The sequence below is a fragment of the Pyxicephalus adspersus genome, chromosome 6, assembly GCF_032062135.1.
Source record: "Pyxicephalus adspersus chromosome 6, UCB_Pads_2.0, whole genome shotgun sequence".
In the NCBI taxonomy this organism is placed as follows: domain Eukaryota; kingdom Metazoa; phylum Chordata; class Amphibia; order Anura; family Pyxicephalidae; genus Pyxicephalus; species Pyxicephalus adspersus.
This window is the reverse complement of record NC_092863.1, coordinates 47,737,069-47,764,489: the sequence shown is the minus strand read 5'-3', so window position 1 is coordinate 47,764,489 and position 27,421 is coordinate 47,737,069. Positions and strand designations below refer to the sequence as shown.

The 27,421-nt window shown below is 36.0% G+C and overlaps 1 protein-coding gene across 1 annotated transcript in view; it reads left to right on the top strand.

Annotated features, from left to right (window-relative positions):
* ARVCF (ARVCF delta catenin family member) overlaps positions 1-27,421 on the top strand; it is a 372,226-nt gene that overhangs the window by 179,070 nt on the left and 165,735 nt on the right. The window contains exon 4 of the mRNA XM_072413926.1: positions 23,256-23,323. The gene's annotated coding sequence lies outside the window, so the exon portion shown is untranslated. The remainder of the gene's footprint in view (positions 1-23,255; positions 23,324-27,421) is intronic.

Below are 27,421 nucleotides of genomic sequence, written 5' to 3'. Positions count from 1 at the left end.
TTGCTAGTATTTATAGCTGCAAGTCATATTAAGCTGCTGTTCTAAAGACTTGAGTGATGCCACTACTACAATTCCCGGCATCATTTGCGTCTCTAGACCAGCGGCCTCTCTGCCTTTACGTGGCCTATGTGTGGCCCCGCATTTTATAGATGCAATTGATGCCTGGAATTGTAGTAGCGGCATCACTCATGTCTATTGAACAGCAGCCTGTGCATGGACCCCGCAGAGTTTATACTGACAGATAAGCCAGAGAATTGTGCCAAAGACTGCAATGTGAAACCAAATGAATGCAGCAAATCATTTGGTTTCACATTGCATTCTCTGGCAAAGTAAAACAATTGGAAAAAACAATAAGAAGAAACAAGACTACTTACCCTACCCATACTACTGACAACCATGCAGATTACACCAAAGTGAAAGCTTTGTCATACCCCAGGATAAACAAAATCCAAAAGACTTCTTCTCTGCATAGCTTATTGTGGTCTTTTTATTTTTCTGTCATGCAGTACTTTAGGGATCTATTTTTAAAGCTTTTTATGAATCTGGCATTCACCTAATCATCTCCTTGTGGAGAGTCTCCCAGGTTCATGCATTTCAACAGCAGTAATTGATTCTCCACCAGGGAATGTTTCCTTGAATGTCAGATTCACTGCTTTATAAATAGACCCCTATATGGGCACTGTTATTCTACACTGTAAATTTCAAGTTTGGCCCGCGACTTGGTCTAAATTTTTAATTTCGTCCCTCTGTGTATTTAGGTTTGATACTCCTGTCTTAGTCAGACATTTTAAGCACTTTAAGTTATGTTTAAAACAAGCTATTCAAATCAGTTAATGGTAAGTTCAAGTTGCTCTCTCAGACTGCTCTGTTTGCCCTACTATGCCTCTATCCCATCTATCCTGTAGCAGGCATCTTCTTATCCTGTAGGTTCTTTCTTTTAGTCTATACTGACTGTTGTAGCAGATTATAAGCAACAAAGGCCCTGACTAAAGCTATATGCACATTCTAGATTATTGTTGCTCAAGACAAAGAATTGTGACCACCTCGGAGGAAAATCAAGCATGAAGACAGCCGCTTCCCTGACATTGTTCTTTAATCTGAGGTTTTCTTTATTCTGATTGGACCTACTCACAGAGACACCTGGAATTATAAATTGAAAATGTTTATAAATAAATAGCCTTTTCCCACATACTTTATGTACCAATATTTATAGTTTTTAGTGTATTTCTAGCATTGCCCCATCGTAAGGTCCTCCTTGAGGTTAATATGGCTACATTTACCCAAGGTGTGTTTTTTTATTTTTTTTTTTACCATTCTGTGAATCCTTCTAGGGTTTGTGAGAGATTATTGTTAAAAGATACAATGATTATTCACTAATCAAGAGACTGTTGGCTGACTTTTTTACATTTTACATTAATCCCAGTGAGATTATCCTCATGAGATTAATCTCTAACTAATCACTGAGCATTCTTTCACAGTAGTAGAAACTAGCTATTTTTTTCCTGGAAGAGATCTTTAAAACCTATGGTTAGGGCTGTATGTTTTGTATTGATGTATCATATACAATATAGTCTTTGGTGATCACTGGCAAAATTGTAAAGGTACATGGCAGAAGTTGAACGTGATTACCTGAGTCATGGAGCTGATATGGAATGCATCTGCTTCCATGTAACCAGGTAGTGATTCATTGTAGGCTTTTTGTAATTATGTGAAAATGTTATTTGCACTTCTCACCATCACCTCCACCCTGCTAATGTCAGTGGAATCACACTTATTGCTTCTTCAGAAGTACTGTATTGGCATCTTTTATTCACACATATTCTAAAAACTCACATAAAGGACTCCCAGCACATGTAGCTGGCGGCTTGGTGAGCGGGATTATGAACAGTCCTCAAGTAATTACACATTATTAAACTCCAGAAGGTGTCCTCTTTTTTGAGACATTGGTAATTTCTGTGACTTGTGACTGATTCAGCATATTGTGAGTTTTTGGATTATGTGTGACTAGAAGATGCAAATGCAGTGTTTCTCTTGAAGAAGCAATAGGTGCGAAACACATAGAGGAACACATTTTATATGGATCTTTATGCGAAAGGTCAGAATGTCAGAGGACCTTAATAAATTATGGGCTGTGTTTTATGGTAGTAGGGTCACACATGTAGCAATTACAATATATGTGTTTTATTGTAATTGATGTATCAATAAATGTTGTTTTTTTAAGCAAGTGTACCTCAAAAGTCACATTTAATGGTTGTAAAAAGGTGTAGTATATTCGGGTTGCTATACACATTTTTTTTATTCTCATTCCTGGCCGTTTTCTATAGTATTTAAATTTCGAAAAAATGCACAATTCCTTCAGAACGATCAACTTGAGTCTTCACAGTAGATGGATTCATTTTATACAGACATCATTTAATATTTATTATTTTGCATTTGTCATTTTATGTAATATTATATTGCTACACTCATATTGCAATATTGTTGACTAATGTTTTTGGCAAACTAGAAGGTATTTCTTTAATCTTACATTATTACTGTGACTAGCACTGTATCTAAAATAATAATAATAATAATAATAATAGGCATAAATTAGAATCAACCTGTCAGAAATGTAACCTCCTTAATTGCTTTTGTTATAGCTCTGCTTCTAAGTATTTAGACTTCCTCTTTATTTATTTCCATGTTTACTAGGAAGAAGTATACATTTCTAATGTGCTTTTATTAAGTTACCCTTGGATGTTTTGTCTGTTTTAAAGCTGGTGACAAATTGGTATTTATAGAATTCAGTTTGCAGTTTTGATTTAGGTTTGTCATTTTACACCTTTTTTGTAAATAATATTGTAATGCTACAGAAAGGTACCAATGACATATTATACTTTACTACGTCTTAAAGTTTGTACTTTTTTACATGTGAAAATTAAATGTAAACCATTTACTGTTGTCAAGGTTACATCGACATAGTGTTCTGTGTCTTCCAAGCAGCAATAAACATGCAAACTGACCTTGCTAGGACAGAACTACTTCTGTGTATAGCAGTCAGAAGAAAACAGAAAGGCTATTGATATCTCTTAAGGAGACACCTGATATTTATTCCATGTTACAGTTATGGATTTATTTCTGTATGTATAATTAGTTTTGTAAGGTACAAAGGAGAACAGTCTCTAAGTATTACATTTAGGATTTTTTAAACACTTTAATAAGCGTCCTTTTTATCTAGTATTATACTTCAGATCCTCATCTACTGGCATGTCACCAACCCTCCTACCTTCCCGTTACACATGTGCTCAGTGAGAACCTTTACTGATTTTTAACGATAACTCATTTTTAACTAATAGCATTAGGCTTCATTTTTAAATTCTGAAAAAAGATACTATGCCCATATGAAAAAGAAAAAAAAAAATATATAATCATGAATTAAAGAAATAAAGTCTATCTGAAATTGATATCATTTGTCACAGGTCTCATGTGTGGATCATTTGTCACAAGGTTAGGAGAAAAATACTATGTTGTCTCCAATGTCTTTTTTCTGAACCTTTACCAGTACATGTCCTTAAATCACATCTCAAAGATTTATTTAGGCCCCTAGAGTCCCATTATGACAAGGACACCTTAGGCATATCACTAAGCCTGGACTATCCGCAATCCTGCACTAATTGTGCGTTGCTGCAAATTAGATATGTCAGGCTTTTAAATATATCCTATCCAGTCTGACACAAAAATCTATCTTGATGAAGATATCTGTTTGAATAACAAACTATCCCTTTTGCAAGCAATGTATATGTCATTTTTTTAGAATAGAGAGGATACAAAAAGCCTGTCAGGGTTTTACTGCTTTTAAGACTGTTTATTAAGATACCCTCTAACTTACTATCCCAGTAACAATAGATTGGCAGGACAGAAAAGAAGCAACATCAACTCATTGAATTCAGTGTTTTATTTATTAGTATATGGAAAATCTAGAACACCTTTTAACTTTATATTGCCATCTGTGTCCCTGTTGCTGATTATCTGGGGAAACCGTTGTTACTATGGGAGTAAGTAAGGAACATGCTGTCTAACAAACCCCCATATAGCTGTAAAAGCACAAGATGTTTTATTCTTTACCCATTGAAAAAGGATTTGATTGGAAATTAAAACATGCAAACCTCTCCTTTGATAACATTTGCCAATAAAAAAACCCTTAATAAATTCCTTAAATTGAACTTCTATGTTGACCTATGAATATAATACAAACATCCTCTATTACAATGGTCCGATGGACAGTTGCTTTAAACTATTTCTTATACCTTTTAAAACTTTAGACTTTTAACAACAGAGATTACATTTATTCTTAAATGAGTTCCCACTAGGTCATTCTTTAATAGCCTTTGATGTGGAATGAAAAATCTCAGCCAGGGTTCTGAGATGGTAAATTTGCACATTCATTTGAAAAAAAATATACATACAAGGTGTTATTATGATGATATATTGATAATCCTTCTCATGGTCTATGCAGTTTGTTCCATGTGCAGAGATCAATGTGGAGAAGATGGCATGGCTAAAACACCCTGGCAAAATGTCCCTGCTTTGAAAAACAGACTTTCTGAACCTTTCTACATATGTGTTTTAGGACTATCTTCCCCTAGAAGAAACAAATCAACACAGAAATGAATTAATAAAATATTCACAGCAGCTAAAAAGGCATTTATGGCCTCCAAACTTCCCTTCCTCTATGCCTTTCATATTGCCAGTTGTAAAAAAAACAAAACTTCCTGTTGAATTGAATATCTTACAGTGCAACTTTAAAACACTTTCCCAGATATCTAAGTTCTGTTTTTGTGTGTACACAGTCTAATTAATCCCTGATTAGTACTACAAATAAAATTTATATATAAATCCGAGGGTACATAAGGGAATTATAGCATTTTTGTCCAAACCCTGCTGTACCTCACTAATCTACTGTTAGCAATGTGTTCTAGGAAAAAACAAGGCTAGTCAAAGCATAAGACTGCTTAGACAGTACTGCCATGACAATTACCAGGTGTAGAGAATGTATTTGAGATGTATTCTGTGTTGTCAGACGGAAGGATATGTTATGCATCACTCTCTGCTGTTCTCTGTCTGCTTTTGGTTGACATCTGAATCCTATTTTTGTTTTTATGTAATATAAAGCCTGATGTGATTAAAAATTATTAGGACAAGTGTTACCCGGTGGAATTTCTACACCTGCTTGCCAAGCTCTGACCCAGACACTTTTGGGATTTAGCTACCAGCATCTTGCTTTTGTGTCATTTTTTTAACGACTTGTGACATTTAAAAACTGCAATTTTACATGTGACATTTGGAAAAGAAATGTTGTTTGATTCTAGAGTTGTCAGAGAGGACTGATGTATGTGTTTTTCTTCCTTACCTACATCATTTATATACACATTTTTGATTGCTCTCTGTTTTAGATTGCTTTTGTTTATCACACAGGGGTTAAAGTAAAAGCTCCTGGGTATAATAACAAAGCATAGGATCATCCAGTAGTTACAAAAAAAAATGAAAATACTGTGAGCTATATTAAGCACACTTACCAGAGTAGGTCAGATTTGTTTACTTGCTAGAGTGCTGTTTAGACTGAGATAGAAGATCATGATATTTGTCTGCATTACTAAATATAAGCGCTCGTCACTAGATAGATTTACTAGTGTCCTAGTGTCAGAAATGCCCTTAAATCAGACCTATGCCTAAAAGTGAACTTTTTATGTTGACCTGTGAATAGAATACTAACATCCTCTATTACATTGGTCTGATGGACATTTGCTTTAAACTATTTCTTATACCTTTTAAAACTTTAGACTTTTAACAACACAGATTACATTTATTCTTAGATGAGTTCCCACTAGGTCATTCTTTAATAGCCTTTGATGTGGAATGAGAAATCTCAGCCAGGGCTCTAAGATGGTAAATTTGCAGTCATTTGAAAATCCTTTTTTAAAAAAAATGGATATTTAATACATGGTAGGGAATATTTAGAAATGTTAAATATAAGTGGTAACCTGAAAATGTACCCTTTTGTCCTAAATTCCTCATGAAAATGTGCAGTGTACTTTGTAACATGACTGTCTCCACATTCTCTCATTCCACAACCCAATAGCTGTATTCTGGCTCAGTGAGAGATGTTGTGCCTCTGACTGCTAGTCTGACAAGATTTTGAATGTGACTTGGTGGTGTCACTACTGTTCTGTACCTGGAGGTTGCTGGAGAGAAAGCTGTACCAGATTCCTGCAGCTCTCTGCTTCTTCTTTATTATTACATCTTCATAGCATCTCCTAAATAAGTAAGCAAAGTTTTGCTTCTCTGACAAAATGACTGCTTCCACAGATGCCAAAAAGACATTGTAGGTCATTGTGAGTCACAGACTATACAGTTCTTTATTTGCTTGCTTTTTTGGCCTAGCGCTTACAGTATAGTTCCTCCTTAAAAAGTAACTCTAAAAAGTAACGCCTTTAAAACTTTTCCTTACTACTAAAATGAATAAAAAATAAATCCAGAAATTTCCTAATACTTGGAACCCCTTCCCCAATCTATCCCCACCCTTATCATTTGTATCTAGTCTGTATAGTGCTTTCATATTTCCTATTGCCATATGGCAGAGGTATGTTAAAAAATGTGACCATATAAATAATAATGTTTATGGCCTACGGCTCATGTCTCCACACTTATCTCATTCTGTCAAAAGCTGCCTTTTAATTGAAAACCTCAAGTATGACTGAGAATGTCCTTTGTACCCCAATAAAAATGATAAACTCCCTCATTCACTACAAGATGGCCAGCTGATTCAGTGCAGGTAATAGTGTTGTGGAATAACACAAATCAACAGGATAATATTTCCCATATGCTATCTGGAGGATTTAAAATGGAATAGTACCGTCCAAATATGTTATAATAATGGAGGAACACTTTTGTCCCTTTCTACAATTTTGTAGCTGTGCAAAATTAATGTTTCTATCAATTTTATACACAATGTGCCGCATGCATAGATTTGTTAACAGAAATGACCTAAATGCAATGCACCAGGGCATAAATTTGTGATTTGTTATCGCTGGTAAACTTGCTAATAATTCCACAGATAATTTGTCTCTGAATTTTCTTTAAAAGAAGAAAAGAAGTACATTACACTGTTTTACAAAACACCATGTTTATAAAAAAAATTAAACTGAATTAACCTCCTAACAACATAACTGTTCTGAGCTTTTGTTTTTAATTTATATGTTGGTCATTCCATTGCAACATTCCATATAACATAAGGATCTGGAGGTTTTGCCAAGGAGATGAGACCTCCTTTTACCTACCACTCAATATATTCAACTCCCACCCAGCTCTTCTTTCTGTTTCCAATCTGCTGTTTATCTGTTGATACCACACCCAAAAGATTCCTTTTTCTTTCTTTGTGCAAATGTCTGCAAATATCTCTTGGGTACTAACAGCACAAATTTGAACTGTGCTACATATACTTTTCCCAGATGTGCTTCAGAGGAGCATTTATTGACAGTACTTGGTGCCCATGAAGTCTTTTGGCGTACCTTTATTTGTTGTCTTAACAACAGCAACATAAAAATCCCATACTTTATTGCAAAGTCTCCTGTGGGATGTGTGGTTTCTGTTAGGATTATGTTCCATGGTGTCTTAGGGGAACAGCCAACTAAGAGCCAAGCAGTGCTATCATGTCCATCATTCTTGATGTTTATGTAAGCTCTGTATATAGTTATGCATATCTCTGAAACTGTCCAAGAGGCCTTGAGGGCCTGTAGCCCTCAAGGGATAAAAGATCAGACACTGAAATGCCAGTAAAATGACAAAATGAACATCTTGAAATGTCCTAAGGCTTAGTGACCTTAAAATGATATTTTAGTATGGATACCCTTTATAAAATTCTTATGCAACACATTCCTTATCCTTTTTTCATGACACAATAAATTTTACCTGTCAATATCATTGCATTGTTATGTGTAAAAAGTGTTCTTTAGTATTTTTGTTTAAAGAGCACCCGTACCCAGAAATAGGGATTATCATCTATAAAGGCTTCATCAACTTGGCAGAAGTTGACAGCACAGCTATTGGTGACGATTGCTATTGGGAAATGAAGTGAATTTCTGTCATTTTGGGCAGTCTTGCTCATATGTTAAGCCTCTGTTACCTGATTATCTCTAGTGACACTCTGGTTTATCATACTTTTTTGAAGAACATTGCAGGAAAAATACCCCTAGTTTAAAGTAGCCTAAAGCTCACAACAATACATTTTGCAAGTTGTGCTTGTATATGATAAAACACTTGTGGGTTTAAAGGGTAGTAAGATAGGATTGGGCAACATCAGACTATGACAGTTAGTCTATGTCTTGTATGTCATGTATGTATGCCATGAGGCTGCCAGCTTCTCCTGGCCGCAGCCTCATAAAGAGAATGGCATTGACAGTGAGTGGTAGAAGTACCAGTCATTGCTGCCAGCTGTCAAATGTGCAAATTCTGTTTTTTAGGAACTGGTGCTGTGGTGCGTGTGACCAAGCAGCTGGGGAACCAAACCTAGAAGTAAGTCTGGCCCTGCCCTTACAAATTAATTTGTTCTTATTTTGAAATTTGTGGGCAGTTCTAGTAACAAAGCTCACAAGGAAGGAGAAGTGGGGATGCCCAGACAAGTCACAAGACTCTCTTTGACACAAACAAACTTCCTTACAGGATTTTGGTTTGGTAGTGCAGTTAAATAAAAGCTCTCAGTTCTAAAGCAGAGCTCCTACTGTTTCTAACAGTGCATACTGGCTTAATTAAAACATTGTTAAAGACAGGGAATGATGGAGCTATTGTAAAAAAAAGTTTAATTTATTTGTTTGTACAGCAGCAGATTTACACATAACTTAAGGGACAATGAATATTCCCCTCTTGCAAATGTTACAACCCTTTTGCTTTTGGTATGAACAGTTTTTGTCAACATACTCTTACTTGACCGGTGTGTCATGTAGATTTCTGCCCACAATTTTCTTGGTATAGGTAAGGGTGAAAAAAAATCTGAAGCAAAAGTGTGGAATTTTTGTTCCATTCTGTAAAAATGCAATCTTCCCCATCTGCTTTTCAAAGAACTGTTACTTTCTTTCTCTTCTGCAGAAAAGCTGAATGGAATGATCCACATTACTATATCCTGAAAGAGTTAATTGTTTGATTCTCATTTTGTAACGAAGCTCAAGGCTTGAAAGAATCTGTGCCAGGTAATCAGCAGTAACCTGTGTAATGGAATGTGGCATTTGCCCTTCAGACAATGAACATCACCATACCAAATATATTCAGCAGCATCTAACTGCTTTGCTCCTGTGCTGAAGATAGTTGTTTTAGATTGAGAATTTTTATTTATTATTATCCAATTGGTGGCCTAAGGATTTACCCCTAAGTATTTGGCATTCTCCTTTTTATGGAAAGTGGTTTAACTCTATTAATTTAATAATTAAAAGGGCTTGTTTTAGCTTGCCCCCGTGAAGATGACAAGGATAGCAAACTCTACCTTCAGCAAGCCTGACCTGTTTTTAGAAAAGCTTATCTAAGTTCTAACATCTATGTTATCGAGTAGAAGCTGATTCTGTAGCAAAGTAATCGCTCTGTTGACCGTGTTGGTTGTTGGAATTTCTTATGTCTGTTAGCTAAATTCGTCTCAGTGACCTGACGTTAAGATCCTTGGGAAATAGTCCTAGGCTACATATACAGGTCAAATGATTGTTGACAGAGACAAATGGTCTTGCTCGTCTTAGGTGAAAATCTAACAGTGGTCGTCCGACGTTGTTCATCAATCCATCATGGCAGATTAATGAATATCCAAGTGGGAACAAACAAGTGGAGTGCCACTTGCTTGTTCTTCCTCCCCCCCCTTCCAAAAAACATAATGGCAGTGTGTGTGGAGAGCTTGTTCATTCATCTGGAAATGTTGATGATAGATTGTTTCCAACGATAGTGATCTAAAGTGTGCATGTAACCTTGCAATAAAAAAATAGTTTTGCAATGAAAACAGGTAGTACAGCTTCCTTGCTTTGTAGTTCTGTGTTTCTTCTGTTCATTGCTGTCATCCATCCCATTCCCACTTGTTGATAGTCTGGTTATGTAGGAACACCTGCCTATTATACAGGAGAGTTAATAATGCAAATACAGCCACAAGAGGCTCTTTGCTATCTCTCATATATAGGAAGCTAATTTAAAAACACATAAGCATAAGTAAGCTAGCAATCAAATTCAATCCTACTTTGGAAAGTACTGTATTTGTAGAGACATTTTTATTTGTTATAGAAAAAGTAAAGAAATAGAACCCCTTGACACTGTTCATGTTACCCAGAATGCACCACACACTTAGTGCCTACAGCATCTTCCTTATTATTTTATACATGACATCTTACTGATAACATTTACCTAAAAGGTTACATGACATCAGCTAAAAATCTTTGAATTGTTTTTTTGTCGATTTTTCCAAGCCATCAGGGGCCATCCTAAAAGATCCAAGATATCCTTGAACACTCTAAATGTTGAAGGGTTTGTAGAATGATTAAAAAAAGATGTTGATTTCCATCCTCATATATTTGCCCCTCTTTTTCTTTTGTTTTCTGATCCCTTCCCAGTCTTTTGTTTTTTCTGCACTGTTGTAGAGCCTAGTCATCAGTGCATTGGACTTTGGCTGTCTGGGTTCCAGGACAAAGATGTAGGATACTCCAATCAGTTTATGACTAGCCTGTACTTGCTAAACCTTACATTGTGTAAGTTAGCTAATTGAGAAGACCTTTTGCTGGTATTTAAACACCCTTTTTGGATCAGCTTTGTAATTTCATAATGCTAGTGACGTTTTCTAAAATGAAAACAAAAAAATATTAAATACCTAAAATGCATTATAATATAGAGTGCATAGGGTTTATTATCTCATTGGTACTCAGTATGCATTTATTTATTAAGTAGTAAATAAATAGGCATTTCAGGCAACAGGTAAATGTAGAAACTAAGTAATTCAATATTTACTAAGTCTACCTAACATATCATTTCTAAACATTTGTTAGGGCAAAATTTAGTTGTTTAGTGGAGATAAGAATAGAAGCAGTATATATAACAAAAGAATTGATACAAAAATAATTTATATTAAAGAATTATTGTCTACAGGATCACACAACATGCTTTACCTTTTTTCAGCATAAATTGTGGTTTTGCCATTTTTTGGCCTAACCCAATTGTTGCCCGTGTATGTTATTCCTAGATGATTATCCAGGCTTCTCTGGAGGAATGGAGGAAAAAGTACAGAGAGCAGCATTCTTCTAAACCCAGCATTCAGTGCACTTGTGAAAACTCTTTTCTGTTCACTCACCCCTTTGTTCATCCCACACTGTTGTAATGTTGCACCATTGTACCACATTAGCCCTGAACAGAAAACCAATGCACCCATGCAGACATTACACAATCAAGTGAAGCTGATAATATCCAGTGAGATAGTCAGCCCTTAAGCCAATTGGTTGGCTGTGTTTCCCCAACAACGGAGGAGAAATTTACCCAGTGAAGTGAGGTATTTTCATTGGCACACATTTTGGATTTCCCTTCTTTAACAAGCTGGACGTGCTTGTGGGACTACAAGTGTCAGGAAGGGTTAAAGAAGACACAAAACCACTCAGGCACTGCTTAATTAAAGTTAGTACTTATCTTTATTGGATGTGTACAATGGTCCAAAAATACTACAGTTTGAATAGCAAGATCACAGGACTTTTGTTTACCCCAGGGAGTGCCCATTTCATGGCATCTAACTGGGATGAGACAGGCAGGGAGAAGCTGGCATTTCATTATGTGTATCCAGAAAATGTCAGCATCAGCACTCAATTCTATGATATCTGTAGTTTACAATTATACACTGATCTTAACCAAACAACTCGTTACATGACTATTGCTAGCTCGTTTTCACCAAACCTCCTTGTTACACTATAATATGAAAAAACATACAACTGGTACTGTGTGATTATATTTTGTATTTAAGCGGTTGTTTTCTTTTTTTATCTATCTGGGCATAACAATCATAGCTTTCTTCTTATCAGGTCACTCCTAACCCAACCTAGTGTGAGAAGGAGGACACAAAATGTTCACAAGGGCACAAACTAGACAATTTACACAAATTCACCTCTATATCCACAATACATGTATTCCGTACTCCATAATTTTGTATTTGACTTGCTAAAAAAGATTAACTGTTAGTTGGCTCCTTACTGGAATAATCAGAAAGCCTCACTATTCCTGCTATACTTTCTCTTTCACTGACAGTGCTAATCAAAACAACAATAGGTGTGAATCTTGATATCAAGAAGCTTTAACTAACACTTTTCCACAAAAGATTACAGAAGAGATTGCATATTTCATGTCTGTCTAAATTTAAAGATTAAAATCTACGTCTGATTTAGGTGGAAACCAAGTAAAATTGTGTTGGTTGTATAAGGAAACCAGAGAATATGCAAGAAACCTACATAAACATGGGTACAACATTGTAATCGTATGTAGACGGTGCCATAGTTGTTGTACTCTTTCCCTTTACAGTAGTTTTATTTTATGCTCCCTAATTTCCTTAGAGAACTTGCTCACCTAAAAAAAGAAGCACAAAGATTTGTATAAATGAACCATCATGCTTGCCTTGCTTTCACTATTTATTTTGTTATGCATATTTATTAGGCTTTCCAAACTTAACGCTTATTTAATTTCTTCTGTAAATATGCAAGCAAATCTAACCAAAAAATAAAAGTTCATGCATATGTAATAGTCAAATTGGAATGAGCTAGTTTGTCATGTCCCCATTCCTTTTGATATTCACTTTTAAAATTTGATTTTGATTAGGCATGTCAGCTAGTTTAGGATCTTGAGAAAAATGTTTTTTTTCCTTCCCAAACAAGATTATTTGGTTGTTATTCTGTGCACATATACATTGGCCTCCTTCCATGAAATGCAGTTTCATGTAAGTCATGCTCTCTCACCTGTTTAATGGTTGCAGATTTTTCTTTTTGTTGGTTTCTTAGCTCACTGCCTGGCCAGCTTATACCCTGTCTGTTAAAAATGAACTTCAATGTCCTCAATTTACCCTACAAGGTAGCTGTAATTTTCTGATATTGCTAATACCATAGCCCATATGAAGAAATGTGCTTCTAAACTCTGGTTTTTAAGAGTTTTAAAGAAAAAAAAATGTAAGATGACATTTTTACTACATTTAAATACTTTCAGGTGTGGGTTATCAATTAAGCATTTTTGTAGATAGTTACATTCATATCAATGGTCTGGATCATATGACATTTGCATACTCCTCTAAACTATGTGCTTAGGTAAGTATGTAAAGAATCTGCTCATGATTGGCTTTTTAGATGATCCCTTCCTGGTAGTACTTGGTTTTCACCCAATTTCAGAGAATTTTAGTACTTTCAATAATCAGATACACTTTGCCATGTAAAAAAACACAACATTTTTGCCCCAAAGAAGCCCTGGATAAAATGTTTAGACCTTGTGGAATCCCCAAATAATTTCCAGGTCTTCAGCTTATGGTATAATAGTGTGGTTAGTGAGTTTAAGTTATAATGATAATTTTAAGAATTATAGAACTTTGTCCAAAAATATCCGTTAGCAACAGTTTTTATGCAATGTTTCCAAAAATGTTATCTATAACTAGTAATGTCTCTTGGATGGAAATTTGGTGTCAAACACCACCTTTTGTGGATCCTGGTTAAAAGTTGATTTAGCAGGTTCCTTGCTTTAGAGGTTTAGTTTGCTATATTTTGCTGGAACATTGTAAATTCTACCTGGCCAGTCCAAAGCACTGCTACTAATATATTTGTATGTGTTCTGTATATACGTATATATGTACTGTGTAAAGATGGTTTGCTTCTGGATTATTCTATAGAACTCTTTGTTGTTCAAGTGCCATTAATCTTAAGCATCAGTCAATTTTAATTTACCCATATTTGTGACCTTTAAATGTTGTATTGAATAACCCTATTGTTATAATAAAGGTAAACCCAAGAAATAGGATTGACAGATTGCCCACACATGACAGTTTAATTTGACACCATTTTGGAAGGATTAGGGAACTGATGTAGGGAAAGTGGATAAGGGCTGGTGGCCAGGATATGCACATCTATTGAGCATATAGGAATACATGCACACTTGGAATGGTGGAGTGTCTATTCTTAACACCGTACAGGAAGTGACATACCCTAAATTGTTCTGTTCTGTACACTGTGTTTTATATTGCATAACCCACAATGTTCTGCTTTAAAAACTGTACTTTGATACATTTTCACACTGCTAATTATATCATGACTGTGGTAGCTGGGATGTCACCCTCCTCCCCCCCTCTCCCCGACTACCTTAAACAAAACAAAACAAAATTGTCTGAGACAGACAAATATTAACAATATATAATCAACTTGATTAACGTAAATAAATTTGTAATCAAAAATTACAACCACATAATAGTTAACAATACTAACACAGAGATAACAGTTTGTTGCATATCTGGGAAGGCACCCCCTAACAAAAATCTTACATACCACCATATGGATGGGTATTTTTGGGCCCCAGGCACGCCCCCCGCCTCTGGTGCCGGTATAAATCATCTGCAAACTCAAAGCCACCTTTTACCAGCTGTTTAACAGCTCCAATAATACTGTAACCCCCAAAGATACCATACTAACGATGAGTCCTTTACCACATTTCAGCATCAACAAGACCACTGCCTTCCCAAGGGCCCCAACCACCAAACAACCATAGCCACAAGGGCGGGCAGGCTGGTGGGAAGCTCGCCAGAACACCTACTGATGCCCACACTTCCTGTCCAAACCTTTTTATCAACCATCTACATTTCTCCGCCCAACCCCTATCACACCACTGTCATCAACCTCCCCTTTCCCTTTCCTTTTACCATTACTTGATTAGTTCTACTTAGCACCCATGTCATGTGGCCCCTCCGCCTATCCTGTTTTCTCTATTTGCTTCGGGCCTACCTGTATTGTCAAACATATTTTTTTACCACCAAGTTAAAGTGTTTGTGAATGCTATGTTCTTTGATATTTCATACATTTAGATATCCCGGTATTGTCAATCGGTTTTTGTGCTAGGTTGTACTGACTATTAGGGAACAGACACAATTTTTCTAGTAGGTATGAAATCAGTAAAATGTTCCAGATATAACAATAGCCATTAGCAAGCACTGTTTATTAAATCATTTTAAATTGACATTGTGCAGAATCTGCACTGTTTCACTGTAATGTAAAGGATATAGAGCTGCATTCCTTTTTAAAATTATTTTTCTGCTAGTTTCCTGTACCCAAAAATTAAACTATTTTAGCCAATGGCAGTGAGAATGACAGTAGTGTAATCCAGATAACTGCCTGTCCGTGAATTGCAAAATTATCCGGCATGATTAGTCCAGTTATCACATAGCTGAAGTTTCTCTGTATCTTTGTGGTTCATATTTTCATTACTGTTACATATAAACGTAGCAATCTTTATGTGATAAACTGGAACCTAAGATTTTGTGCCACAGTGAACACCTGTGAACCACAATAAGGATGAACACTGTTCTTTCTTCCTGTGATCACCCAAGTACCAAATTCTACTGACCCATGGAATGCTAGCCGGCAAACTTTAGATAATTACATTGGATGTAAAGTTATTTATGAATTATTATCAAATATGCATAGTTATTTCTCCACTTAAAGCCTAACCCTACTCTAGTGTGTTCCTGGCTGCTTTTCTGTACACTGGTAATAATTTCATACTGTTATCTGCTTTTTATAATGATATACCATACTGTGTACACTGTGTACTAAAAAAAACCTAAGGCTGTCATCACAGTTCATGTTTGTATTTAGAGATATAACAGGCTCTTAGGGATGAAAGAGCTTATGATAAATCAAAAACCAACATGTCAAGGCCCTTTTTATCAATGCCAGCATGATTCTAGCTGGGAGGTGAATAGCAAGCGTAAAGTCATACATTAGCACCTGGCTCATGGAGTCTCTACTGTTGCTTCCAGTGTTTTACCCTGATTACTGCCCTGTTTATTTGTGGCTAGTTCATCTTTTTTTGATTCTCTGTTTCCATTCTAATGGGATCAAGAGGATAAGCTGTTCTTCCTATAAAAAAAAAACAACAGTATTTGTGTCTTCTCATTTGTGATTCACCCAGATGCTCTTCGACTTTTCCCTTTTTCCCCTCAATGGTATCATCAGTGCTGAAATGAGACTGCTTACAGAAAACTTTCTTTCTTTCCTTTTTTTTCAAGTTAATTAAACACGAGAAGGACAATAAGTGAGTTTTAGCTAAGCTGAAACCAAGTCAAAGTCAATCTATGCCATGGCAGGAAGCCTTGAAGTGCTAAGAGTAAGTCCCTTGTGCAGACACAAAAGAAGAGAAACAGCTCCACTAATATTAACATTACGCCAATAGAATCCTTAACACTTGCTGAAGAAGAACATAAAGACAAAGGATAATAAAGAAAAGTTGCGTACCTGTTTTGGCATCTCTAGAGAATGACATTAGGCTGTCACTAAGAAATATGCAGAAACATTTTTTCACATACTCTTCTTTGTTTCCTTTTTATGTCTGACAAGAACCCTTTTTTAGAAGATATATACTGTGTTCATTTCAGTGGACAGTGTGATAAAAGATTTACTGCAACACAGGGAGCCTTCCTTTAATTTACAACTAGTGGACAGAGTATGCAGAATTTTGATGATTTTGCAGGCAATGTCTTTCTTTCTTAGGGAAGAGCTTCTTTCGAGTAACTTATTAGTAGAGATTTCAACTTCCTTGTTTCTGTGATAAAGAATCTGATATACAGGTAGGATCTGGCACATACTACTAGATCTAGCATACCCAGAATCTTGAAGCAGCTGACATATAAAATGTAATAATTTTATTGATATTTTCCAACCAAATTTTGTTGTCCTGCAATAAAGCATGCATATTATTATGCATATATTTACTTTGATATCAGTCACATCAAGGTAGCCTATTCTTTTTTAAAAACATACCCACACTCTATATAGCAATGCAGTGCACCACAATTCATAGGGTATCGATGTGCAGTATGTGCACTGTAATTGGCTGAATCTTAGATCTGGTACTGTTTACTGCAATAGGGTAACAGCATGCTGCACTACAATGCACATATATCCATGTATTAACATGTGTTGGTATAACACCTTGTAAAACACACATATTACTGAACATTACTACTGAGCATAGTCGACTTTGATAGGAAATTATTTGTACCCAGAAAATTAAAATATTTGCTTTATTAAAACATTTAAAATAACTATTACTTTTATGCATATTTTTCAGTGCAAAAGGGTTATTGCCAAAAAAATGTCGTGGCATATTGACTAAACAATGTTTACCTAAAACAAAATCTGCTTAGTCTTGTTGCTGCTGTGTCGCCTGTGTTATGATAGTTATGTGGTCGGAGATCAAGATGCACTAGGTGTGTGTGGATAAGTTAAGCACCATTCAGTGCATGTGTTTTCCTTTTTCTTCAGAATCTCTTATTTAATGTTTCTTTTATGTAATATAAAGTATATTTCTGCTAATATACTTACCTCTCAAGAAGAACATTTAGTGAAATTGCCACTATTTGAACTGTTTTTCACTAGCTCCACTCTTCTTCCAAGCATATGCATTCTTGGGGGTTTTTATCCCTATTGCAGTATATCACCTTCACATAGTGTGTATTGGGCTGGAGAAGCCTATTGTGACATGTTAAGGTAGAGCAGGGGTGCCCACACTTTTTTGGCTTGCGAGCTACTTTTAAAATGACCAAGTTTTTATTTGCGGTAGATTTTATTTTGAAAGCAGGGCTCCACGATCTACTTGTGTTGCCTTTGCGATCTACCAGTAGATCATGATCCACCTGTTGGGCACCCCTGAGGTAGAGCATATGTGGTGTTGGGGAGACCATTTCAGGTATCATTACCGAATAATCCCAACCCACCACACCAACATGTGTCTTTTGCGCTGCCTCCAATGTGTTAATGCGTTCATTTTTGCATAGAAACGTGTCAACACTTTAGTGGGAACAGGCCCTGAAAAAGTGCTGATATCTTAAAAATCCCATTGCCTAGAAAATACCAAAATGTTACTGGCATATCAATTCAGAGACCTGCAGCAGAGTGATAAAGCGTTATATAGCGACTAAAATAAATTTCCATAATAGGAAGTGATCTGTCACGCAAACTCAGTTATTCTGATTAACTAAAGTATAAAGCAAGGTAAAACGCACCTCATTTGCTCATTTCAAACATCCAGTCATGTCCATCATGGAGATTTTTATGTATGTTTTTTATTCCTATGTACTTAAATGGATGTTTAAAATGAACTAAGGTTTCCTTCACATCACTTCAGCTGTCTTTATACCTGGTGTCTATGCCTAATGCTACTTTTAATGTAGTTTCATTATTTTGTTCACGCTACGGTAAGAAAAAAATATTACACCAGTTTTCATTGTGTTATACAAAAAGGTAGGCACTATGTATTTTCATCTTTATGTACTGTTAAGTCTTTCTAGCTTACTTCATGTATTAGGCTGTTTATACCTTTAATTGTCATGGTATAATAGTTTTTAAATGTACACACAATGTTCAATAGTTTTTAGGTCTGTGTGTGCTACTAAAATCAAACAGCACATCTTGTTTGGCTTGTGGCCATAGCGAATTTCATTCTCTAGATTATTCCACAGAATTACTGACAGACATTTTATGAGGTAAATAAAATCTCTGATAGCATGTTTAATGTATTCTGCCTGATAATTATAGACACAATCGATGAATGTTATGATTAACTTATTTTGGCTACATTAACAGAAATGATGTTCATATTGGAAAAGCAATGTGGAAATGCTTTCTACATAAAAACCTCCAGGAGCAGTATAAATTTCTGCCTTAAAGGCGCACATTAAAGACTTTATATTTTAGATAAAAATCTCTGTTAAATCCAGGCAGTAATGTAAACATGAATCCTTTCTGGAAAGAATGTTGCACCCATGTGCTTCAAGAAATCCTGCACTAAGAATATGTATACTGCCATTGCTGACCTCATCAGATGCTATTTTCCTGTCAATCATGCTGATCCTATGGCTATTAAGTTGAAGCCCTAGAAAAAGTATGCAGATCACTTGATAACTTGAGTCTAGCTGTATGTGTATTTAAGGTCAGCAACTCAGAAAGCATTGCTTTTGGAGATGACTAAAGCTACGTACACACTTCCAATTATTATCGTTGGAAAACGAACGACGAACGATCCTGCACGATATCTACGAACGATCGTATAGCACCGATCCTGCACATAGAGATAACGACACGATCGTTCGTAGATATTGTACACACAATAGATACGATCGTTTGAGCGATAGAGAAACTATGTGCACGACAGGAAAGTGAACGAACGTTCGTTCATTACGCATGCTCAGACCATGGACGATCAACGAACGATCGTACACACGAACGATGTTCAACGATCGTCGTCCAATCCGATCCGCCGGTCCGGTCGTTCGTTTCCAACGACTTTCCTCGTTCGTCGGCGTCGTTGGTTACTTTTTTTACGAACGATTTTTGCCCAATCGATCGTTCATCGTTCGTTTTGAACGATAAAAATTGGAAGTGTGTACGCACCTTAACCAAGTAGCATTATCATAAGGCCATATTTTCCTTGTACGTGTTTCTTCCCACACCTTCACCTTCTAAGCCATCTACCTTTGCTGTGGTCATCGGGGGACTTTTTAGGTATCATTTCAGCCAAAGTCTGAATAAACAGATGCTCGATGAACACTACTCCTATTTAAGAGGAGACTTTTCAACTTTAAGTTGAATGATTTATGATAGCTTTAGTGGACTATCAATATGACACATTCATATATGAATACTGTATTGGTTTGCTTCAGCTTTAGGAATTTTTTACCTTTTTTAGTCAGATTCGGTAAACTTTGGTACCTAATAAATAGTTTTTCTTGAAGAAATGAAGAAATATTAATGTAGATGTGTTCTTTTGGAGGTTCACACAAAATCCCATATTGGATGGTGCATTCCATTATGTTTTTCCCAGTGTATTGTTCAGCCATTATAAATGTGTTGTCTATATATAATAGCATAATTGTAGACATGAGGGATGTATGGAAACAAATGAGCAGCTGATGCATCTGTGGTACACACTATAAATAGATCATACATGCTGCTAACCCAGGCACATGGTCTACTCTACATGTTATTATTACACTTTTTTTTTATGCAGCCACAATATATTCTGTAGAGCTTTGGGAAATAGACTAAATGGATGACCAAGTTATGGACTGAGTATATCAAGGTGATAAAGTCAAAGCCATGCTTCTAGCTCTGAAACTGAACCTAATGTAGATATCACATAAAACATAAATATTAAAGTAGTAATATAGTAAAAACCTAGATCAACCTATATCAAAAATTAATGTAGTAACTTGATTACATATAGTTTAGTAGAAAAAATTGTGATAAACAATTGCCATTTTTTTTATAATACAGTTTTTATTTTGTTATTTCTCAGTGATACTGTTCTCTTTCAGCCACTTCCTGTATACATGCGCATGTTTCAGGGTCAGCTGCACATTATTGCTCTGTATTGAATTCCTGACTGACAAAGGTTGCCCACGCCTGGCAAGTTCGTGTTCGAATTGTTTCTTGTAGTCTCCATCAAGGTTGCCTATGACAACATAGGAGCACATTAGGTAGACAGTTATCAATATATAACATAAAGTGTCTGAATAAGGATATTTATTGCAGATTTATTTAACCACCACCAAGGTCGGGGTAGCTAAAAGTATAAACATGCGTTACAGTGTAATCCGATTGTCATACAACATTGTATGACAATCGGATTACAACTGAAAAAAAATACTTACCTTGTCCCCGCAGCTCCTCTGGAGACGTCTTCTCTATTCAGTCTTCTCCCGGTGTGTGCAGTGACGATCTCCGGGGTTTCCCGGTGACGTCGCTGCAAGCGCCAGTGCGGGCGGATGGCGGGGCGGGAAATTCAAATCACTTTGCATTGAACTCAATACAAAAAAGCTGTATTGAGTCCAATACAAAGAAATCTTTATACAATATATATATAATTGTATTATATATATATATATATATATATATATATATATATATATTTATATTATATATATATATATATATATATATATATATATATATATTTATATATTATATAAGCTACTATTATATAAGCGCATCTCTAGTGCATGTGGAGTATATTACCAGCCCCTGACCACATCTTGGGCAATTTGGAATACCCTGACTACCTTTCTGAAAATGTTTTTCAGGTGTACAGTAAGCTCTAAAAAGAATAAATATGTATGAGTTAATTTATTGAAGCATAACTGTGAGAGACGGGCTCGTCTTCCCCATAGATTGGGCAATACTGTGCATAAGTATGGCAATGTGGAGAGATGAGTCTCTACTCCCAGCGCATTGTATGACTATTGGCACTAATAACCGTAGGATGCTAAAGTTTGTTTACTTTATATATTAGAATCATATAATTGACACATATAGCACATATAGGTCAGTCTACTGTAAATTATTACAAATGGTGCTATATAAGTTGAAGCTATTTTAAATATACAGTAAAGTCTTTATTAATGGTACATATTTAATCAAGAAAAATAGGAATAGGCCTGTGGCTATATTTAGTCAGCGTCCTTGCTTCCTAATGTACATGTAAGAGTTTTGTTGTGGCTGTTGTAGCCAGTATGCCATGGATTGGGACAATTTATTAAAGAATTACTATTTGCTTATTAAATTTGATCATTATTAGGAGTGGACAAAGATGTGCCAATATTTGCTAAAAGTGAGAGACAAGTAGATATCTGTGCTGGGACTTGCCACAACATTTAACCGACAGTGATAGCGGCATACCCATAGTACCTTTCTCATTCACTAATCTGCATAGCTACCCCCATTTCACAAAACTTGTAAAATCTCCCAGTGCAAAATTGAGTGTGTTTGTCATTATTTCTGATGCTGTACCTCCTGAATTTTATTAAATATCATGTAGATGTATCTTAATTTGCTTATTTTGTTAGAGAATAGTATTTCTGGTGAATATTGTTATATTGGATTTCAGCCAAATTCATATATTTTTTAAAAAAATGTTTAGTTAAATTATTTCATAGCATGTTTTACATTTCACATTGACTTCTTAGAACAACACACAGTTAAATCACAAACTGAATACAGAGAGGCTTATTCAGCCAAAGAGAGATGCCTTTGGACAGACATAGGTACTTCTTGCCAAACAAAAACACATTTGCTGCCAAAGTAACAAATCATGGAAGAATGGTCTTTTATGAGGCAGGCTATGTTTGGTTTACACACTCTAGTATACTGCTTGTAAATGAATGTCTACGCTATTCTATTGGTGGCATTCTTGCTGCTAATATATCTCGTAGCTAGACTTTTCCTATCTAGAGGACTCTTTACACTGTATAGACCCCTTAAAGTAAGTATACAGTTTCTAAAATAAAATATTATTTTTCTGCATGGTTAACATATACAAACTAGATGTGAAATATTGCCGACATTTGTTCATAAAAGTTTTACTTTATTTGCATTTACATTTGTGGAATGTAGTTCTACAGAAACTTCCTAATTCTTCACTGTATTGCCCAGGCATAAATTTCTTTGGTTGCCAAGCACAATAGACTGGGAATATTAGAGAAGGAAAAGGACAGACATCTTCTGATATGCCTTTGACACATTACTCCAAGTGCTGGTACACATAGAAGGGTGTTCTCCTGTAGTCATTAATCAACCATGGTATCTGTGCCCTGTGGCAGATAAAGTTCATATAATCTGGTATTGTTGTGTTGAATGTTGCAAGAAAAAACAAGGACTTTTTCTTGTAAATAAGGTTGCTGGGCAAGATATCAGTGGGCATTACCTGTATACTTTGACCTCATTGTTTTGTGTCAGGAGAGGTCTCAAGTTCTTGTGCAAAGCTTGGGTTTACAGACACAGACACAAACTGATCGATTCACAGACTAAGTACTTTATGTCTGCAATTAGGTACTGTTGTGATCTAAGGCCAGATCAAGTTCTGTTTAAACCAGTTTTAATTGACCTGTTTTGTGAATATTTTATATATATATTAAGTCCTAAAATGTAACCTGAAATGATATAGACAGTGCTGAGTAACAGTTTTCCTTTCTATGTTTTTTTTTCTTACAGATGCCTCTGTGACTGAAATGAGGTTTTAGTACATTATTACTAAATAACAACAGCGTAAAACTACAGAGGTATGCTAGTTCATTAAAGATAATAGAATTTTCAATGTTGGTGATTATAACAATTTTATTTCAATACATTTTGTAAAAAAAAAAAAAAAAAAACGTTTTATGAAAATGTTGGTTGGTTTGATGCCTAAAATGTCTCATTGATATTTTCCTTTACAATCACATTTTTTTCAGTTGTTAAGTCTGATCTAATATATAATGTTTTTTTTTTCATTTCTGTTTGAATGAAAGCCTTGCTTGATGTTCTTCTGAGGAGCTCCTGATATTGATTTTACAAAGTTATAGATTTTTTTTTTAAAGGCACCATATCTCTGAAAGTTTAATTCACTGGTGCAATATCTTTCCTACTCTGTACCCATAACTGAAAATGCCATATATATTACAGGTTTTCCGCAAAGAATCACTGCCGCTGGATGTTTTATATCAACTAACTGATCTAAAATCTTTCTGTAAATATCAGCCTGATTGCAGCAGTGCTGCTCTCTCAGGCAACAGGATAGAAAAAAGCAGCAGGAGTCTGGCAAAGGTTGTTTTCTGCACAGGTCTCCCATCACTGAGGACATAATAAAACTCTGCAGCTTCCAAAAATGGAAAAATAAAGACAGTATGCCATACACTAAAGCACTTCCTTAACACCTAACCCTCCTGTACCTAAACATCTAAACCAACTAAAATCAGCCCTTTTTTTCCGTCCACTTGGTAGTTGTTTATGCTGCTTTCTACCTTCTCTTGCCGTCTTGTAGGAATACCTGATTTGCTAAAACCAGATTCCTGTCCATAATTATTTCACCTCTAAAATATATTGTTTTATAATTGTGTCCTTCTTTAAACCCTAACAGATTCATATTCATCTATTGGGCCTTATTTATTAAAGCTCCCCAAGGCTGGAGAGGATACACTTTCAACGGTGAAGCCTGGAATGGATTTCTTAAAAGTAATTTGCTATGTGTTAGCAAGTGATTTAAATCTTGGACCACATTTATTCCAAATTTGCTGGATCACCCAGCTTCACCTATGAAAGTGTATCCTCTCCAGCCTTGGAGAGCTCTAATATATCAGGCCCATTGTCTTAACAGATATCAGTATGCTTTTTATTTATATTTTTTCCTTCTAAATAAAAGCACCAGTAGCTAAGGTCATTTTTAGGAAATTTTCCAGCTCCAGTAAAACAAAACCTTTCTTTCTGTACTTTTCTTTTTCTGTGTGTGCAGCTGCTTCACAGAAAAATAGCATTTAGATCACTGACAGGGTATAAATAAGCCTGCAAGCTTTGCTGCAGAAAATGTCTGTCACTTTATGGCATGTCAATAAAACTAAAGACCTCAACAAAAGGCTTCTTCAATGTCAACTAAAGGCTTCTTCGCGACAGTCTACAAACAAATTCCAAATCCAGTTACTATGTGATATGCAAAAAAATAAAAAAAAAAACTTCTACTTAGTGAGCCTAATCCTCTCCCTTCATTTGGGTCCCACAGCTTCCCCTCACCCAGACACTGTAGCTCACACTGGGTTTTAGCAGCAGAGACTGTGCCAGGACTAAGGCTGCATACACACTTGCAATGCTTCTTGTCCAATAATCGGCTCTGGGCTGATATCGGACGAGAATCTGACGTGTGTACAGCTCCCATCGCTCAAACGACCGCCCTGGCAGATCCACGGACGATGGATGACGAATGAGCGTAATGGAAGCGAAGGGGAAGAGGGCCCAGTGGAGTGCCGCTCCGCCGTTCTCCCCCCTCCCCTTTGCATAGAGCAGAACAGTGCTGTATGTACAGTACTTGTTCATGCATCGTGCAGTCCTTAGTCGTTGGAAAGGATCGTGAAAGATCCTTTCCAACCATATTATTGCACATGTGTACCCAGCTTAAGGCAATGCATACACATGCAATAATTGTCGTTGGAAAGGATTTTTCATGATCCTTTCCAACGACTAATGACTGCATGATGGATGAATGAGTGCTGAACATAAAGCACCGTTCTGCTCTATGGAGATGGGAGGGAGAGAAAGACGGAGTGGCAGCGCTCTGCGCTCTCTCCCCTTCACTTGCATTGCGATCGTTCACCATCCACCGTCCGTAGATCTGCCAGTACAGCCGTTCAGACGATGGACAACGATTGCTGTACACACTCAAGATTCTCATCCGATATCAGCCCTGAGCCGATTATCAGATGAGAACTATTGCACATGTGTACGTAGCCTAAGTGTGGCTAAGTGCTGATTTAGAAGCTAAAGATTTTTTAAATCAGCAGGGACAATGCTGGTCATGTACAATGCAAATTCATATTTTTCTCCATCACACCGTTAAACAAGCAGACAAGGCACAGCCTCCTTGTGCAGCCACTCTGCTCTGAATTCAAAAGCAATGGAGCATCATTGCCACACAATATCAGGAAATTAGATTACACCATTATTTCGATTACTAGTTGGCAGGCTCAAAAATGGAACTTTGCAGGGGACAGCACAACTACAACTGGATAAATATCTTGCCAGTTCTTACATATGTGTTTCAAATGTGTACATAGCTGCTTGCCTGGAGTTTAGCTTTAACTACTACGAATAAAAGCGAAACACTGTAAGAGTTAATAATTAAAACAAGAACTAAGCTATATTGCCCATATCAGAATTCATGATTATTAATCCATACAATGAAAAGTAATAGACTAATATGTTTCTGTTGGCAACAGATTCACTTTTGTGTTTATTGTTATTTCACCAATTTTACATTTTAGTCATTTTTATTTAAATTGTCAAATATATTTGCTAATTAGGAGCTGATTTTACTGTAACTGATTAATAAAGTAACATGTTTTATTAATAAACAGGCACAAAATCCAGATTTGTTATTCAGCAGCTAAAACAGATTATGGTAATGAATTGCATTAAAAGAGATAAATGCATAATATTGGTAAAGTCTAGATGTACCACAATAAAAGCAAGCTGTTAGTGATGGTAAAGAGACGTAGATCAGGAAGCAGGATGAAGAGATTTAGCTAGAGCATTTAGCACAGTGAGCTCTGGTGACAACCATCCAAACAAATACTACAGAATCCAATTTAGAGTAACGCTGTGTATAGGCTTGTTACATGTGACAAAAGTTCAGGGGCTATCTACAAAATCTAAGAGAGATATAAGAAGCTTGTTGGCTTACCTAATATTTTTCTAAAAAAGAAAACAAGCATTGGGGCCCAGGAAGCCGATTGGTCACTGTGCAAGCTTTATACCTTTTGCAGGGCTTTTTTTCTTTTCATACACAATATTCCTTTGTCTGTATTTGCAGCATTTCATTTTTAATATCGTAAATGGATCAGTCCATTCACATAAATTGTACTTACATTGAACGTTGAACACGTCCTAACTTACTGTTAAAGATCTAGGACAGTGTCGGCCAACCTACTTGATATAGAAGTTCTCAAGTGCAGTCTCTGACATCACTGCATAATATTTAGTGAATGGTATGCTACAGCAGCCCAAAAGGTGATGGAGATTCTCAACATGCAACAGAGGATGGTTAGAAACCATGTGTATGCTACAAAAGGTCAGACAGACTGGCTTCAGAGAATATTCAAAGACTGCTAACATGCTATATGAATTATTGAAGACTTGGAATATGCCTCAGAAGATAGCCATAGACTAGAGACACATTACATGAGACTGCTAGGTATCACTTCTCTCACAGACCCATTACAAATCAATTTTTCCACAATGATGCTCCTTAAAAGCCCATTAAAAATTACTTACCCCAGCTTTGTAAGCAGACAAAAAAGAGTACTTTATGTATGTAGTAATACTTGTTTTAAAATGATGGGTATAAATGGGTAACATATTATTTTCTATAAATAATATGGACGTTATTTCTGAGCCTAACTGCATTAGGCAGATAGATTTTTTCCTATAATATGGGCACACAATTGTACATTCATGACCTATATTCATATTCTTTCAAGTGTATAATGTATGCTCTGTAAGGATCATATGTATGCAAAATGTTTTATTGATCAAATTATGTTACCGCTTCCAAACGACCCTTCCATAACAATGAAGAAGAGCAGCAACAAAAGTAAATCTGACTAAAAATAACATGCACAGAAGAAGCCACCATC